This window comes from Neolamprologus multifasciatus, chromosome 1 (assembly GCF_963576455.1).
Source record: "Neolamprologus multifasciatus chromosome 1, fNeoMul1.2, whole genome shotgun sequence".
Lineage (NCBI taxonomy): Eukaryota > Metazoa > Chordata > Actinopteri > Cichliformes > Cichlidae > Neolamprologus > Neolamprologus multifasciatus.
The window spans coordinates 5347248-5366769 of NC_140439.1; the positions used below are offsets into that span (position 1 = coordinate 5347248).

The 19522-nt window shown below is 41.0% G+C and overlaps 1 protein-coding gene across 5 annotated transcripts in view; it reads right to left on the reverse strand.

Moving 5' to 3' along the window:
- The window catches only part of cemip (cell migration inducing hyaluronidase 1), a 193816-nt gene that overhangs the window by 148113 nt on the left and 26181 nt on the right, over nt 1–19522 (reverse strand). The window lies entirely within an intron of this gene.

Here is a 19522-nt window from a genome sequence, read left to right on the forward strand (position 1 = left end):
TTACATAGACAGCGCTTGATCAGTATGTACTTTCTGTCTGCTCTGCTCTTTTACCATGATAGTTGCAGTCAAGCGAGTCAAGCTTGAATGTTTTGTTGAGATGAATTCTTGAGTCGTGTTTCTCTCTCTCAGACAATGTATGTTTCCTTTGTTCTTCATGCTATACCATGGAGTGACCGGAGTTCTTATACTTATTGTATATTTTTGATATTTCTTTTTTACCCATCGGCATAAGGCCAGCAGTCAGTTTGTTAGGGCTTCTCAATGCTTTCAACATATAGACATCAGGCCAGATGAAACCCCCAGGGTAATTAAACAAAGCCTGACTGAAATGCTGAGTTGAATACAGAAGTCACGCTAACATGCGTGCAACAGATATAAAACTGTCTAGGACCCAGGCGCACCCAGGAACTCCTTCATATTAATAAGTGCCTTCCCAACATCCACCAGAGAAAGAAGCACTAAGATGTGCTTCAATGTGATACTGGCTGTGTGGAAGCAGGGAAACACCGGAGAGGTAAGAAAGGAGTGTGGAAAGAAGCAAGGAAATGGCTTTTGATCTTCGTGGAGGTGTTGCAGGACTAAACCAAAGTATTTAACAAACTCACTCCTTGTCCGTTTCACTCTTATCACATTCTGCATGCGCATCAGCAACATTCCTTCAACCATGCTTGATAAGAGGCTCGACTAAACCACTCGCAAATCTCAATTTCCTGATAAATGACTCCTGACACGGCACGGAGCTTCTTTGATATCCTCCCTGGACACATCACCGACGGTTTTTAATAAGATCATCTCATCTCAATGGGATCCTTGCCAAACGGTCCAGCAGAAAGTCAGATGAGAGGAAGACACACACACACGCACACGGAAAGCCAAAGCAGACTTTATTAGCAAGTCCATTGCACGGTGGGAAATAAAATGTTTGCAACATCAAGCCGAGCTGACAGAACATGGAACATTCTCCTATTAATCTGACTACATCTCTCCCACCTGACATGTTTACCTGTAATTGCTGGCTGCCCAGTGCATCATACATCCATAATGTATACCACATCTGATGCTTATATCTAACCTTACCTTACAGGGAAGCTGATACCAAAGCTACAGATACACATCAGTGCAACTGACAGTAGAGGGACATCTAAATCCACAAGGACAACCTTGGCAGCACATAGGAACACAGTGATTTAAACAGCAGGATCATTTTCTGGACTATATTTCTTGTTCTTTTACCTTTTTTGGTCTGTACTTAGCAGCTTTTCTTGCACAATACCTTCTAAGAATCAGTGTAAATGTCCATTTAGAGAATGATACTTAGAAGAAGAAGAATTTAATCTCATTTAGCCTTCATGTCTTATTAATGTGTTTAAATTACATAAAGTTCACTAGCCTTAAATGCAGGGCGAAGCTGGGCTATAATCTGATCAACTTCAGTTGGCCGTTAAGGAGAACAAAGCACTGCTGGATCACGCAGAGTCAATCTGGAGAACAAGCTCTAATCTAGGTGCTCTGGTAGTTACAAACCTATTTGGAGTGGTATAGGAAGACAGTATATCACTATTGAACACGTTAAATTATTATCATGTGGGTGACTAAGGACACCAAAGTGCTCCTCAATGAATGATGAGGAGCAGGCAACAGAGAGGAGGTGAAAATGATTCAGGCATTATTTAAGGGCAAGATCAGAGAGGCTGAGGACAATTAAAGGAGAAAGATTGAGTGGAAACTCCAGCCCAGCAGCATGATAGACGTGTGGAGTGGCAGCAAGACTGTCACTGGATTCAGGCCATCCAACAATAGAGGAGCTGAGGACAGTGAGGATAGAGCTAACGAGTTGAATTTGTTCTTCAACAAAATCGACACTGCAGTGAATGCTCACCCCCCAGCCTTACATGGAAGACGTCATACCTCGTCCTTGTACCAAAGACGCCACGTTCCAGTGGCCACCAGGATTAAAGACCTGCGACACTGATCTCCCACATCATGAAGACCGTGCAAAGACTCATCCTTGACCAGCTACAACCTATTGTCAGGACTAGGGATGGGTATCGTTTAGGTTTTATCCGATACCGGTGCCAAACCGGTACTTTTGAAATGGTGCCGGTGCTTAAACGGTGCTCAAACCGGTGCTCAAACCGGTGCTTAAAGAATGGAGAACACAAAATTGGTCCAAAAACCTCTCATGTTCAGCTGTTTTTTTTGTAAAAAGATAACAATGTTAGCCTTTTCTGCAGCTATGGGGCATATATGGTATCACTCTTGGCTGGAAGCAGCTTAAACAATGGAAAAAAACACAAACTTTGTCCAAAAACCTCTCATGTTTAACTGTTTTCCACTTTTTCTTTGGTCATTTTAGCCTTTTTGTCCAGGGTGAAGGGAGTATCTGCCATCAAACAAGAAGACAGCTGCATGTAGCTATGATGGTGTTTGCTAGTTCACCTTACATGCATTAATGTAATAACGTGGTTAGCCTACTCAACGTAAATTACACACGAACAACATTAAGCTACTCACGCAGAGAAGAACGGCTGCTGCTGCATCATCATCCTCATCATTTCTGCTACACTGGCAGGGCTAGGGGCCAGGACTCTCCTCTTCGGGTTTTTGGGGGATGTTGCTAACTCCGGGTCTGATAACAGGCACCACACCCGCAGTAGATGTGCTCGGTGTGAGGTCTCGCAGCAAGCTATTAAATACGGTGCATTTCTCGGCTTTTAAAAAAAACGCTATGCGTCACCAGGTGTTTCATCAGATTTGAGGAGTTACCTCCTTTGACAGTATCACAGTATCAGCTTAAAGCACTTGTTGCAGCTGCTGAGTTTGCATCTTTTGCTGTGAAGTACAGCCAGACTTTTGACCGCTTCGCCTTGGGCGTTTTTAATCTGTAGCTCTGCTCTAAAAGAACGTACGTACCTGGACCCGCCTACTATCCTCGGAAACGTAAAATGATTGGCTAGAATCTAAAGTGTATCACAGCTCAGGAAAATAAAGCACCGAAATGTGCGCTGCTTTTCGGTCTGGTTACTACCGTCTATGCCGGTACCCATCCCTAGTCAGGCCACATCAGGATCCCTTTCAGTTTGCTTACCAGCCCCATCTCAGAGCTGAGGACATCATGATCTACCTTCTCAATCCTGTCTACGCCCATCTGGACCAGCTGGTGAACACTGTGAAGGTGACTTTTCCAGTGTATTCAACACTATCAGGCCACCCCTCCTGGATAATAAGCTGACAGCAACTCAAGTGGATGCCTCTCGTGTCCTGAATTGTTTATTACCTGACAGAAAGACCACAATATGTGCGTTTTTGTCATGCTTGCGTGATCAGGAACACATGGCCACCACAAGGGACGGTCTTGTCCCCTTTCCTCTTCACCCTCTACACCACAGACTTCAGCCACTGGACCTGCAATGTTCAGACGTTTTCTGATGACTGTCATGGTTGGATGCATCAGGGTGATGACACGGAGGCTGTGGTTGACTCCTTTGTCACGTGGTGAGAGCAGGATCATCAGCTCAACGTGTCAAGACCAAAAAAGGAGGACGAGGAAACCTATGATATTTCTGGACGATGCCTCCACCCAGTCACAGGACCACATTCAGTGAAAGATTATCCAAATGCACCACAGAACGACACAGAAAATCATTCCTCCTAGAACAACTCCTCCATCTAATGCACAATACACAGTGCAATAGTGCCACCCCCTTAATATTCTGGGATATTTACAGTTGAGCTTTTTGTATATATTGGAGTTATTTCTTATATTTTGTAACTTTGTAATATACTGTGTTATTTAATTTAGTTCAGTCTGTTACTGTTGTTGCTCTCTTGGAGCAACTGTAACAACATAATGTTCTTAGAGATGAATAAAGTATTCTGATTCTAATTGAAACTGATTAAGTTCTTTCAAGATATTTAGAGACATTGGCCTCGCACAATTATCCGTATTATTATTATTGCTGTGTGCTGACAAACTGCCAATCATTTTGTGGAAATAAAAATAGAACAGCCGCATGGAAATGTGTCCAGTAAACTAAAAGCCAAGATACTGATGAAAGAGCGATGTTTTCATGGTAATGAACATTACATTACAGGTTATACTTTCACTTAAAAACAAGCAGCGCAGTGCTGGGGAAAAACTACAGTACCTGCTCCTTTATTTAAAAGCACGGAAAATGAAAAGTATGTTTATACTTGAAGTAATTCTCAGTTCTCTGCATGGACTTAAGCTTTAAAGAAAACATTTGTAGATATCTAGTTGAAATACTTGTAACTGTGGTTTGACATTGTTGTTGACAACATAGACTAAGTAAACTTTACTTGATGCCTCATGGTCTACAGGACATTTTACAGGATCACACCCGGGCAGCAGTCCATAGCCTGAAGCTTAGAAAAGATTAGTGCTTCAATGAAGCAGTGAGCCAGAACACCCAAGTAAATCAGGGAGAAGATTTACAATAGTCTCTTAACTCATTGGTCTAATCTGTAGAGCTTCCCAGAAACACTGATGCACTGAAAGACTTTTGGAAGCATTATGGTCCAAAATCGCTCCTTCTTCCAAAAGAACCTCTTACAACTTCAGCCAACAATTCAAGTGTTCACTCATTTATTTAAGTCCGTGTGAATGTCTTAAAATAGATGAAAGGTACTTAACAGTATTAATTATTGGTGTGTGATTAATTAATGCATCTATACTTCTGACTTTCACATTGTATTTCAATGAGTAGTTAATTGGCATTTCTTGGTAATTCCAAGTTTTTAAAAGATCTTTTTTTACTTGCCTTTTTTGTATGTAAATGTCTTATTTATGTTAATTTTTACCTTAATGGACATTACAGTATATCAGGGACGTCACAATCATTCGTTCACAGTGTAGGAAGATTTAATGGTAATTTTTCTACATGCAGCATATGACATGTTATCTATTGTATCAACTTCCTTCTTACGCTAAAAATGTTTTACATGTGAAGACCTCACATTCAGTAAAAAACAAATAACAAACAAAAAAGAACTCTATAAGGTAAGGTGTAACAATTTCCTACAGTGATGTCTGTAGAGGTCCTGGATGACTGGCAGGTCAGACCTGGTGATAAGATGTGCTGATCTGACCGCCCTCCAGAGAGCTTTGCGGTCCACATCATTATAACTGCTGTACCAGGTTGTGGTACGCCTAGACAGAATACACTTGATGGTGCATCGATAGACGTTTGTGAGTATTTTGGAGTCCATGCCGCCTCTTTAGCCTCCGCAGAAAGAAGAGAGCTGTCTAGCTGCGTTTGTGATCACATCCACATGAATCGACTAAAACTTGAGGAACTGACCTCACTTAATGATTTTAAGGCAATGTCAAATGACTTAAATACAGCTAATTCAGGCTGCACCTGTTTGAATGTCTGAAATGTCTGAATATTATTCCTTTATTTATGGCATTAGACAAGTACTTTTACCAAGGTATCCATTTTTTATTGATACTGAAGCATATAATCTTTTTTTTTCTCTTTTCTTTTTATGGATTAACTAAGAAATAACAAAGGAATCCTCCTTTAGTTATGCTGCAGTATCTGTAGGATGCTGGGGGATTCCCATGATGCACTTCTTCAGTCACCTTTCTCACTCACTATGTGTTAACAGACCTCTCTGCACTGAATCATATCTGTTATTAACCTCTGTCTCTCTTCCACAGCATGTCTTTATCCTGTCTTCCTTCTCTCACTCTAACCAATCACAGCAGATGGCCCCGCCCCTCCCTGAGCCTGGTTCTGCTGGAGGTTTCTTCCTGTTAAAAGGGAGTTTTTCCTTCCCACTGTTGCCAAAGTGCTGCTCATAGGGGGTCATATGATTGTTGGGTTTCTGTCTGTATGTATTACTGTAGGATCTACCTCACAATATAAAGCACCTTGAAGCAACTGTTGTTGTGATCTGGTGATGTATAAATAACATTGAACTAAATTGTATGTGTATGTTCTATTAACTTATGCAACTTGTGATTGTACTGCTGTCCTTCTCGACCAGGATACTCTTCTTTAAATAAATAAATAATCATAATAATAATACATGTGACCAACTCAGATCCTCATTGGTGTTAAAGCATCTGACTCTCTCTAACAGTAAAAAGAAGTTAATTGTCTGTCAATAACATACACCCTCATTTATGTCAGTGAAGCTGAGGCAGAGAATGTGCACAGTTTTGGGTTCCTGCAAATCAGTGCAAGACAAACTGTAATTAAGTAAAATAAATAAGACTAAATTCATACTGTTTTTTGTCTACAGTAAGCTCCTCAGTCTTGCTGATGTTGAGCAGCAGATTCTTGTCCCGACACCATGATGTCAGGGCTCTCCCCTCTGCTCGGTAAGCAAACTCATCTACATCTATGCAGCTGATGAAGACATGGGCAGATCCCAAAACTTCATGATGAGCCTAGATGGAATCATAGTGTTATAAATGGAGCTGCAGTCAGCAAACAGCATCCGCATATATGTGTTGTTATGGTCCAGGTGGGAGATGTCGGTGTGCAGAGCCAGTGATCTTGCTATCTGCAGGCCTCAAACTGAAAAGGATCAAGTGTAGCAGGCAGTGAAGATGTGATGTGAGCTTTGACTATACTCTCAACGCACTTCATAACAATGGAGGTGAGTGCCTGTGGGCAACAGTCATTGAGGAAATTCACATTATGTGTCATCGTTTTGGGGATGATGGTGGTCCTCTTGAAGGATGAGGGGACAACAGACAAAAGCAGGGAGAGGTTGAAAATGTCTGTGACAACATCTGCCAGTGCGTGAGCGCACAACCTGTCTAATCCAGGAGCTTTCTCTGTGTTTACTTTTTAGAAGTACTTACAGGCGTCTGCCTGAGGGATCTGAAAAGGACAGCTGTGCTCCTCTGACAGAAGCACTGGCTTGCTGCTTTGGCCTCTCAAAGAAGGCTTAGAAAGTGTTCAGCTCCTCAGGTAGAGAAGCCGTCTCCCCCTCCATGCTGTAGCCCTTCCCCTTGTAGTCTGTTATAACCTTTAACCACTCCACATATGCCTGGTGTTTAGGACTCACTGATTATTGATAGTTATTTAGACTTTCTGAGTTAACATCAGGAATTATATCCTTCCAACCATCAACATGTCTTTTAGACCCCATTCCTAATAGACTGCTCTAAGAAGTCCTACCAGTAATTATTGCTTTAGTTCTAAATATGATCAACCTATCTCTAATAATCAGCTATGTACCACAGGCCTTCAAGCTGGCTGCAGTTAAACCTTTACTCAAAAAGTCATCTCTAGACCCAGCAGTCTTAGCTAATTATAGGCCAATCTCCAACCTTCCTTTATATCAAACATCCTTGAAAGAGTAGTTGTCAAACAGCTAACAGATCATCTGCAGAGGAATGGTTTATTTGAAGAGTTTCAGTCAGGTTTCAGAGTTCATCACAGCACAGAAACAGCTTTAGTGAAGGTTACAAATGATCTTCTTATGGCCTCTGACAGTGGACTCATCTCTGTGCTTGTCCTGCTAGACCTCAGTGCAGCGTTCGATACTGTTGACCATAATATCCTGTTAGAGCGATTAGAACATGCTGTAGGTATTACAGGTATTGCACTGCAGTGGTTTGTATCATATCTATCTAATAGACTCCAGTTTGTGCATGTAAATGGAGAGTCCTCTTCACACACTGAGGTTAATTATGGAGTTCCACAGGGTTCAGTGCTAGGACCAATTCTGTTTACATTATACATGCTTCCCCTAGGCAGCATCATTAGAAGACATAGCATACATTTACACTGCTGATGACACCCAACTTTCTCTAAGCTAGATAACACACACCAATTAGGCAGGAATGTCTTAAAGGCATAAAGAGCACAATGACCTCTAATTTCCAGGCTTGACTTTGACCTTCTGTAACGCTGTGAGGAATCTTGGAGTCCTTTCTGACCAGGACATGTCCTTCAACACACATATTAAACAAATATGTCTTTAATTTGAGCAGTATCTCTTAAATGAGAAGCATCCTGTCTCAGAGTGACGCTGAAAAACTAGTTCATGCATTTATTACTTCTAGGCTCGATTGTGGTAATTCGTTATTATCAGGACGTCGTAAAAACTCCCTGAATGCTTTAATTAAAGTACTGAGAGAGAGAGCATATTCTCCTAAACTGGCTTCTCTTCATTGGGTCCATATTAAACCAATGACCTGAGGTCATATTAAAACTGTTTCTTCTATTTCTTCCATTTGTATTATAAAATCACTAAATTAGAAACATCCTGTCTCAGAGTGGTGCTGAAAACTAGTTCATGCATATCTTGACTGGACTATGTGTCAGAGTCTGCACTGGCAGAACGTGTGGACTTGAATTGAGAATTGAGAACCAGAGCTTGACACAAGAGACCAAGAGAGGGAGCTACAGAGGGAGAGAGGAAACTTAACCACAGGGTCATGAGAAAGAGGCAACAATGGGCGAAGAAGCATATATGGATACACATGACAGACAGGGAAGACATGAAACATAGCCCAGGGAGAAGACGTGTAAACTGGAAGGAAAGACAACATGGAAATAAAAATAACTAAACATGGACGCAAAGCAAAGAATAACTTAAAACTAATAGAAAACTAAAACATTTTAGACACAGAAGACTTCAGAATTCACAAAAAGACAATAACCTCAAAATGCTGGGTCTGTCACTATGTGTGGAATATGCTGATAAGAAGGTACACAGAAAGGAAAGATTACAGTACTTTAACAAAACTGCAACCTCAGTGACTGAAAAATCAAGCAAAATACTGGCAGTGTGTCTGTTTTGACCAACAACTGTGTCACCAGAGAGCGATCCAAGATGAGATGAGATGAGATAAGATAACCTTTAAATTTGTTTTGTTACAGCAGAAAGTGGACAGTGCAAAGTTATATAGCAAAAATTTGAGAAGACTGGAATAGAATAAGAACAATGGTAAATGGCCTGTATTTGTATAGCGCCTTACTAGTCCCTAAGGACCCCAAAGTGCTTCACACATCCAGACTGGTGATGGCAGCTACATTGTAGCCACAGCCACCCTGGGGCGCACTGACAGAGGCGAGGCTGCCGGACACTGGCACCACCGGGCCCTCTGACCACCACCAGTAGGCAACGGGTGAAGTGTCTTGCCCAAGGACACAATGACCGAGACTGTCCAAGCCGGGGATCGAACCGGCAACCTTCCGATTACAAGGCAAACTCCTAACTCTTGAGCCACGATCGCCCCTCAGGATACTGTACACAACTGTACAGAATAGAATAGAATAAAATAAAATACTATATACAATAAGACAAAAATAGAATACAAATGCTATATACGCCTTTGTCAGAAAAAGAGTATTGCACTTAGTCTTATTGCACATGTGTGGGTTTGTGTGTTTGATCAGCTGCAAAGTCGTTGTTGTGGAGTCACTAAGGTCTTATATATGCCATTCTACCAGAACTCCAATAATCCAAACAGAAAACTGGAAATCATCACATTTTCAGAGTTTACGTATCTGCTTAAATCAGCCTCTTTAATCAGCTTCACACATTCCTTTAATTATTACTATTATTTGTACCTGCTCTGCATTTTTTCTTATCTGTATTTGATGTGAACCGGTATTGGCTGGAATCATAATTTCCCTGAGGGGACCTCCCCAAGGGATTAAACAAATTCTATTCTATTCTATTCTACATTCAGTTATTGCAAATTCTTGTTTTTATATTTGCTAAACATTGTATTACAGCATGAACCTTATCTGAAAATGGAAGACTTGAAATATGCAGCTCACCTTTTGTACCTGCATTTTCTTTTCACATTTTTTAAACATACTCATCCAATCTCTTACAGGGACACCCAGAAATAAATGGTTGTTAAAATGTTGGAGCGTTCCAAAAAGACACTTCAAATGTAACAGTCTGCTATCTTAAAACTGTTTGAAGGTCAACATGTTCATTGTTCCATGTGCTACATTGCACTCTCTGACGATCAAAGGTAATTACCACACAGAAAAGTGCACTACCTTCGGAGCAGTGTTAGACTACTCAGGGCTGAGTGGGTTTTTTTCTTTCTTTAAAAAATAAATAGTAATTCCAGTCTGTAAAGTCGGATTGCCCTTTATGGGTTCTTTAGTTGGAATTTGGGTTCCATATTGTTTTACGAAGCAGCCTTCAAAACCTGGTCACAGTTCCTGTGTTTTCAAAGCACGCTGACCTAAAACAGCATTTTTTTATCAGGCTTGATTATTATACATGAGATTGAGTATCTACATTTTATACAGTTCCACTCTTAAATTTTTATGATATATAATATTCAGTGCTGGTGCCCTGTTGCTTAAGCATAGTGAGGTATTGTGAGAGTTTAATCAATGCAGAGACTATGGAGATGCACTTGCATGCATTCCTTGAAAAAGCCAACAGAACATCCCAGTCGCAATAATGCTCTACAGATACGATTCTAGTTGGCTAAAATGGACTGCTACTTACATAGTGCTTTTTTACTGTAAATGTTTGGCTGGACAAGGAAAATAACCCACAGCAAAGTCAGTTAGAAAGAATATGAAGCAAAAACAACACTGTTTTCGACATTCTGTATCACTTTACTACAAAGAAGTTCTTGTTATGACGTTTGTCGGCTCCACAACAGGGAAAAAGGACCAGCAACAGCACAATCATAAATGAGAGTAGTCCACAATACTAGCTGTTATATTTGCAAACCTGCCCCTTTGTGACAATACAAACATTTAGATGTAAATGTATTCGTATAGTCAGTCATCCACCCATTCACACACACATTCACCCACTAGGTCAACAAAGCTGTTCAGGTCACCAACGTACCACTGTGGTGGTTGCTTAACAGCAGCCCTCGTGCAGGACTGTTGTGCTTTGAGTCCTCATCTTTCTGTGTGAATGGTACTGAGACAGGAAGAAGAGGCACTGTTGCATATTTAAGCTGGCTTTGATTGGTGCGAAAAAGGTTAGCAAAGGTGGCATAATGAGGTGACCTGCTTTGCAGTATTATAGCACCACCTACATGTGAAAAGACTGGTGACTGAGTTATTTCAACATTTCCCAGATACATTCATTTATTACAGACAGAGAGGAGGAATAAACATCATGGCAAGAATACTTGGAATCAGTACTCTGTGCATGCATATCATTGCAAGTGCAGAAGCAGTGAAATACTAATGCCAGTGAACACGGATGCCAGAGGGCAAAGGCAAGGATTGGAGAGAGTTTCCTGTGCATGCTAAAGCTGCCAGAACTAACTGAATATCTGCACTTTACTGACTGTTAGCATTTTCTCTGAATCTTGAGAAGTGAGACAGCAAAGGAAGCTGGAGAACTTTAGTGAGACTGAGAAAAAAGACTCCATTGATGGGTTCGTCTTTCTAAAGTGTTCCTTTAATTGCAGACAATGAAACAACCACAGGAAAATGAAAGGGGCACAGAACCAAACATGAGAAATATTAATCATTGTCCCTTTCCTTCCATTTTCTTCTATTAATCTGCATTAAGCAATTCATCCACTGTAAAGAAAGAAAGAGCCTGCAGCAACTGGCCATGTGTTTAGCAGAATGAATGGCTAGTCGGGACCATTTAAATCCCACCTCTTCCTTTGTGGAATGCCTGCTAGCGAGTTACTCATGATCACTCAAAGAACAGCCACATAAAATAGATACAACTGTGAGAATCGTGTATTTTAATTTCTTTTCCATGGTTGCAATAATGCCATGCAACTAAGTTTCTTTCTCTTTACCCATTGTGTCATTGTCCTGTTTTTTGACCCAGTTTTTGAGTTTTCGGACTAGTTATCTATTTAAGTATAAGCTAACATGTAATAGTTCCTGATTATATTACTTGTTGGTTATTTATTGTTCTTGATTTCTGGTCTGTTCATGTTTGTTCCCTTTGTGTCCAGTCTGCATCCAGGCAATTTCCCAGTTCCTTTGTAACAGCAATTAAGCTGCCTCTTTTAGCTCACCCCTGTTTCCAAGTCTAGCAAATTGTATCTTTGCTAGGACTACGCTCTTCTGGACAGAGATATCAGACGTTGTTCCTGGGATCTTCTTCGTTCAGCTTGGATCACTGCACTGACCACTGGGAGCACTGTTGCCTTCACCCTCCACATCTTCTGGAGCTCTTCTCTCAGCGTTTGGTACTTCTAGCTTCCCGTGACCTTCTTCCTGATGCTGCTGTCATTTGGTATAGCTTCATCTACCACTACGGCCATCTTCCTATGCTTGCCCACCACTGCTATTCCTGGTTGGTTAGCCATCACCAGTTTGTCTGTTTGTATCTGGAAGTCCCATAGGATCTTAGCTTAGGATCTTAATCATTCTGAACCACCCTAGGACGCGTATCCATTTCAACCTTGCTCCTTTTCCAGCCTTGGTGGGGTTGATGTCATATTGGTCTACTGATACTGAGAGTACACCTTGGATGGTTCTGTGGAGAACAGCTGGTTTAATCTCCTGCCTTCTGTCTCTCTGGTATACCTCTTCAAGCAACTAGCCAAGGCTGCAAGTCTTTGCTTGGCAGTTTCCAATGCCTCAGATATGGACAGCTTGCTGATAGTTATCTGATAGTTGGCTAACTTCCCTGAGTGCTACCTGGGTCTTGGCCTCTATTCTCCTTCTCCATGGAGGGTATTGCTCCTTGTGGCTGTTCATCTTGTAGCCAAGCATCTTAGTGATCACTGCCGCCGTGGTCTAGATCACCTTTTTTGTTTTGGTGAAGGTCGCAGTCGGAAATACATATAATGTTTTCGAACAACTGTGATCAATTAGGTTGTTGTTGTGTTTTGTTGATTTTTAAGCGAAAAATATCAGCCTCACAACGCCGCACTGAGATAAATGTTCACCCTTCTGTATATGTACACAAAGTACACACCAACAGGGGTCCTCAGAAAATAAGTTTAAGATAGCCAAGTCGTGACTTGGTGTGAAAATTCATTTTCTTGCTGTAAACTACATACCACCCTCAGAGACATCACATTAAATACTCCAATCAGCTGACAAGATGCACTTAAAAAGCTAAAGTAAGAAAAATCTTGAACAGAACTGACAGAGCAAAGCTTAACATGACACATGAGACGAAGGACTCTCAAAATGAGCACAGGAAGTAACGAACACTGAGACCAGGACTAAGACCTATAAGCTTGACAGAACAAACAGGATGACCAGAAAACAACGAGACAGAAAACAGGGAGAGCAGACAGACATGGGGAGACGATTGGTATGACGAAAATGTATCCAAAAAAGTGATAACTGCAGTGCTAGAACACTGGCAGCAGCCAACCAAGCTAGAGTGTGTCTGGTAGTACCTGTCCAGACACCTCTGTGAACATCTGTATTTACACCTGTGTGCAAACCTGTGTTTGTGTTTATAAGGTTTCCATGTAAATGTATAATAGTGGGTGTGGGGAGCTATAGCCCTGCCACCCAGGACATAAAGTAGGCATGGAGGAGATCCAGGTCCTAGCCATCCAGAGGCCCCCCAGAACACGAGAGCCCAAGGAGGACCACCTCAGGGGCAATCATGTCACCCACCTAGAAACGAGCGGACTAGGCCACCCAGCAGCCACAGTGCAGAAGTAGTGCTCTACACAGTGCAGGCAGAGCACTGCTTTCCCCTCCTGAGTCGCCTGACGGTTTGCCAGAATCTTTTTCTATGGCCTCTCTGAACTCCTCCCACACCTGTGTTTTTGTTTTAGCCACTGCCTTAGTCATGTTCCGCTCAGTTGGTACGTATCAGCTGCCTCCAAAGTCCCACAGGCTAACCAAGCCCAAAAGGACTTGTTCTTCAGCCCGGTGGCTCCCTTCACCTCTTGTGTCCACCGTCTGGTTCGGGGATATCAATGACACACACAACGACAGGCACCAACCACCGTGTATCTACAGCTCAGTGCAGCGACTTCGGCAATGGAGGTGCTAAACATGGCCCATTTGGACTCACTGTCCCCAGTCTCCCTCAGAAAGCTGCTGAATCTCTGCCAGAGGTGTGAGTTGAAATCTTGTGGACCGGGGCCTCTGCCAGGCATTCTCAGTGCACCCTCACCATATGTTTAGGTGCACCAGGTCTGTCCAGCATCCTCCCCCACTATCTGATCCAATTCATCACCAGGTGGTGATCAGCCCCTCTCTTCACCCAAGTGTCCAGAACATTTGGCTGTAATTCTGGGGGTATGATTATAAAATTGATCATCAACCTGCATCAACCTGCAGCCTAGGGTGTCCTGGTGCCACGTGCAGTTATAGACACCCTTATGTTCAAACATGATGTTTGTTATGGACAAACTGTGGTTTGCACAGAAGTCAAAAAACAAAACACCACTTGGGTTCAGATTCCCAACCAACCCACTGCCTCTCACCAAAGGCAACTCCAGACTGAGACAGTCCAGCTCCTCTCCAGGAAACTGGTTCCAGAGCCCAAGCCATGTGTTGGGGTGAGCCTGACTATATCTTACTGGTACCTCTCAACCTCACGCACTAACTCAGGCTCCTTCCCCACCAGAGAGGTGTTATTCCATGTCCCAATCACTAGTTTTAGTAGTCACCAGGGCCAACACACATTGGATCCAACCCCTACAGCACCTCATGTGGGTGGTGGGCCCAAAGGAGGATAGGCCCATGTCCCTTTTTTAGGTGGGCCTGGCCAGGATCCATGGACTAAGGCCCGGCTACCAGACGCTCACCCTTGGGCACCCTCCTTGAGCCTGGCTCCAGGGCAGGGCCCCAGTAACCCTATCCCGGGAAGGGTCAACTCCTCCCTCGATGTTCTACTCACAGGGGTCTTTTGAATCGCTCTTTCTCTGGTCCCTCACCCATGACCAGTTTGCACTGGGTGATCCTACCAGGGGGCAAAAGCCCCGTGACAACATAGCCCCTGGGATCCCTGGGACACACAAACCCCTCCACCATGATAAGGCAGTGATTTACAGAGGGATATTAAATTTTCTTTGTAGACTAGGATAACGTAACCATCCCAACACTGTAAAAAAAATCATTTATTTTTATTTGTGGTTCTCATTATTCTGGAAGAGATCAGCACAATTAAATTTCTCCCAGAAAACTGACAGTTACTGTTCCAGTAGCCATCATTGCCCTGGTTTGTTAGAAACCAAGGATTTTAAGGGCAGAAATTTTTAAAAATCAGACATCCTGCAGGTTCCTTCACACTGTAACAAGCACATACTTGCCCAAACTATTGGCCACCTGGCCAATAGATCCAACCTCCTCCCAGCACCCAGTATTTTCATTTTAGGCTTTTGAAAAAGCAACTGGCGCTGTAATATTGTTAGTTATTCAGACAGTGTTGCCCTGCAAAGATTCATTAGGATTTTCTCCATGTCTTTCTTTTCACTTTCTATAACAAGATGGTTATCTTTCCCATTATCAATAGAAGCAAGAGGAATCTTAATTGTGTGATATTGTGTAATTGTGTAATTGAACTATTATCCCTTTATAAATATCAATCGAAACAGCAATGAATTAGATAATAAGTTATTCTAAATTTAGGTCTTCAAATGTGTGTTTGTTTCTGTGTGGTGTAGCACTCAAACACACATGATTCATATGAAAGTAGGTTTTTCTTTCCAGTATCTTATGTGGATCAGTGACACTTCTCTTTGGACACACATACCCCAACAGACCGAAGGGTGAGCAACAGCAACCAGTGTGGGTTCTACGTAGACTATAATAGTAAACAACGATGCACATATATACGAGTAAGTGAATGTGTGTTCTTGAAATGTATTCACTGGCTAAAAAATTAAAGGAACACTTTAAAAACACATCAAATCAACAGGGAAAAACAATCATGCTGGATATCTATACTGATATGTACTGGGTAATGTATAAGGAATGAAAGGATGCCACATTGTTTGATGAAAATTAAAAATATCAACCTACAGAGGGATGAATTCAAGGACACCCCAAGAATCAAAGTAAAAAAAATATCCAGCAGGCTAGTTGAGGGATGCTCCCAATGCTCAGACAACAGCTGATGTCGTTCCTGATTTGGACCAGGACATTAGTGAGGTCTTCGACAGTCTGACGTACAACCTGACAGTCAGATGGATGAATCATAATGTCTCAGAGGTATTCCATTGGATTTAGGTCAGGTGAACGTCAGTAAGTGGTATCAATTCCTGCATCGTCCAGGAACTGCCTGGATACTCTTACCACATACCTAGCCCCTGAGTTATGCGGCTTCTTCATACAGAAAGACTGCATAAGTATGATGTTGCATTTTAATGCTGCAGATATTTAAGGCTGTGCATTAAATCTCACCAATAATGTGTTTTCTTTTTGGCATTGCAGTCCTATTAAAAACAAGTCTGATTTGGTCATGAGCTCAAACCTTAACTGAAAATAAAAACAAGGCTAAGTTTGAAACGTCAAGTGTGGAAGTGCCTGAAATCTGTTTAGTATAGCAATTGAGTAAATACTTTGTTCAGGACTGACTATGTGTTTGTTGTTTCAATATATCACACTCTGTTTATGTTGTCCTCTCTACACACAAGCTTCATGGGGTAGAGCAATAAAAAAGTCCTCTAGATTAAACAGAATTTCAGAATTATGTGTTAACATTTTAAGTGTTCCCAAATGAACTCACTGAACATGGATCATTTATAGAAGTCATAGATTATCTTCATGAGAAGATAATCTATCTGGATATATGTAAAGCTTCTCATGAGCTTTACATATATCCAGATAATTGTTTTCTTAAACACTATTCTTAAGGTTTTTTAATACTACGCCAACTACAAGCCTCAGTCACAATTGCTATGGAGAAGAAGCCATAAGAGCCAATAAGAGAAATGAATCACACCATATTAAAAACACTGTGCCGTCACAGTTGGCCACATAATGCCAGCCTCTAAAATGGTATTAGAATGTTAAATACAGGCTTTTGGTACAGCTCTGCAGAACAGATTCTTTAAGCCAAGTGACTGGATGTTTATGTCAGTATAGTATAGCGATGCAATGACTTGACAATACTCTAAGTTTTAGATAGTTGTTTAACCCTTTAAAGCCGGTCGGAGCGGGCACGCTCTGTTTTGCGTAACTATTTTTAAATCCCGGTAGCTCTGCAACCACGTGAGCTAGCGCAATAATTTTTTTTGCATATGAAACCGGAGGAGTTGTACTTACATCTTATGCCATCAGCTTGTCCTCGGTCACAGTTTCCTTCCACATGTAGCTTTGCAAAAGCTGCATAAAAAGCACTTGCAGCAACAAAAACATAATATTCCAGAAACACTTTTGCTGATCCGATCAGCTGTTTGTAACACTTCCTATGTTGGAATAGAGGTCAGAGCAAACTTTCGCATGTCCGCCATTACCTGACCGAAACCGGAAGTGACATCATTTTGCGGAAATTTTACCATCAGGGCCTTATGAGCCTATACTGGTGTTTTTAAAAGTTATCTTTGACTTTCTGACTTTCTGTGTTGTTTCTGGGATGCTTAGGACTCATATTGCACTGCTGGAAATAGTTTATTTTGATGCATATGCTGCTTTTTTGCAAATTTGCATTATAATATTTATTTTTGTTTTTCCTGCAGTATATAAAAATTGGTGTATTTCAAAAATAAAACTATGAAGACACTCAAAATAAATTTCCTGTGGTGGGAAACTATTTTGTGCAACTTTTTTGTATTTACAGTTTTGAGGGATAAGCCTCTTAAATTTCTCTAACTAGAAATATATGTTAAAAAAACAAAAACGATTTTCAATTTTTTTGTAGTTTATTGCACTTTTTTGCAATTTATGTAATTACTATGCACTTAATGCAGACATATTATTAAAATTTGGGCTGTAATGGTTGTATTGATATATAGCAACTTGAAATGCTCCCAAAAATGGCTCCACAGCATGTAAACATATAATATAAGCTCTGGCGGACTTGGTTCTATGGTAGGTCTTAAAGGGTTAAATAACTGTGTTAAGCACAATGGTACTGCTATGTATTTGTGCAACTTTATTTTCTTTCAAAATAACTGTTAGAAGTTTGTTCTAATAATGACAAAGAGTGACTGACATCTGATGTTTACCATCTGGATTATGTGATTGTGGTTAGAGGGTCAGAATGTTCACATTTGATGGTCTTCTCTGCGACATTCAACAAAGCTAAACACAATATACTGAATGATAAAGGTTTGCACTTATGACTCACAAATGTGGTCTTCTTTAAACATGTAGCGGTGCAGTATGTTTTGCTGCTTCAGTAAATCAGCTGCTCCATACTAGACGGTAATGTCTGGGGTGTGATGCAGATGTTAAACTGAAAATGTCTCCGTCAAACACAGAGATATCCCTATACATTTGTTTTTTAGCATAGCTGACAACCAGAAGGACCCAATTTTCTTTTGTTAATGGTTAATATTTTGAACTGTATGGAAATCGCCATAGTATTTGGTACACAGTCATTGGTGTTTACCACACACCTTTATACCTTCTTAGGATGAAACAAAGATGTGAAAACAATAACATAACTTTACATGCATGAACATCATGCTAATTTTGGATTTCACTGATGTCTCTGAACTGTTCCTTTTTTGGAATAATTGAATTTATTCTGATTTTTTGGGGATTATCTCTGATCTACACAGGGTCAAAACTATTCAAAGAAACTTATTTACACTTCCAGTAATATTTGGCTAAACATCTGGTCAATGTGAATGTTTGGCACATTGACCAGAGGTTTTTGGTATCCTTCAACAAGCTCCCAGCATAATTCTGGCTGCATGTCAGAAACTGTTCTCGGCAGAATTAGGAGTTCATTACAATCTGCTTCTTTCCTGGCATGAACGTCGCTTTTAAGCATTGTCTTGTAATTTTAGTTGAATAACATCCTGAACATCCTAACCAATTTCCTCATCTAAGGGAAACATTTTGGATTATCTTCCAGACCTCAGAGTGGTGACACATCCAAATAACTTGTATTTACATACAGTTGTTTCAGCTGATGAGCTTGGAATCTGCACTTGTTTAGAAATCGCTCCAGGAAACCTTACCAACTTGTTTGAATCTGTAGTTCTCCTGCAGTTCAGTGTGTGCTGTCAAAAAAACATTTTCATGCTGGAAACACCCCAAAACATTGTTTTTGTTCTGTTACCCTTTTTTGAAAACACAATTATCAGAAAGATTTATAAGTTACTAAAAAACAGCAGATAAAGCAAAAAAAAAAAAAAAGGAACGCCTACGTCTGTGAAGTGTGGGAATTATACTGAGTCATGCTGATGACACAGATAATCAGCATGACTCAAAATATCAAACGCTTATATTAAATATATATTAAACATTAAATAAAGTGTGAAAGCCCGAAGGCTGCCCTGCAGTGTGTTTATTCTCACTTCCATGCCCACCTAGAGCGATCCAGCTAAATTACACTGATTTGATGTGGTAGGAGTGGTGAGCCAGTTTATTCCCTTTCTTACCTTTCATGAGCCAACTGCACTGTGCCTGTGTGCTAACACATCAGCTCATCACTGCAGACATTTTAAAGCAGAAAGCACAAATATCTGTATCAC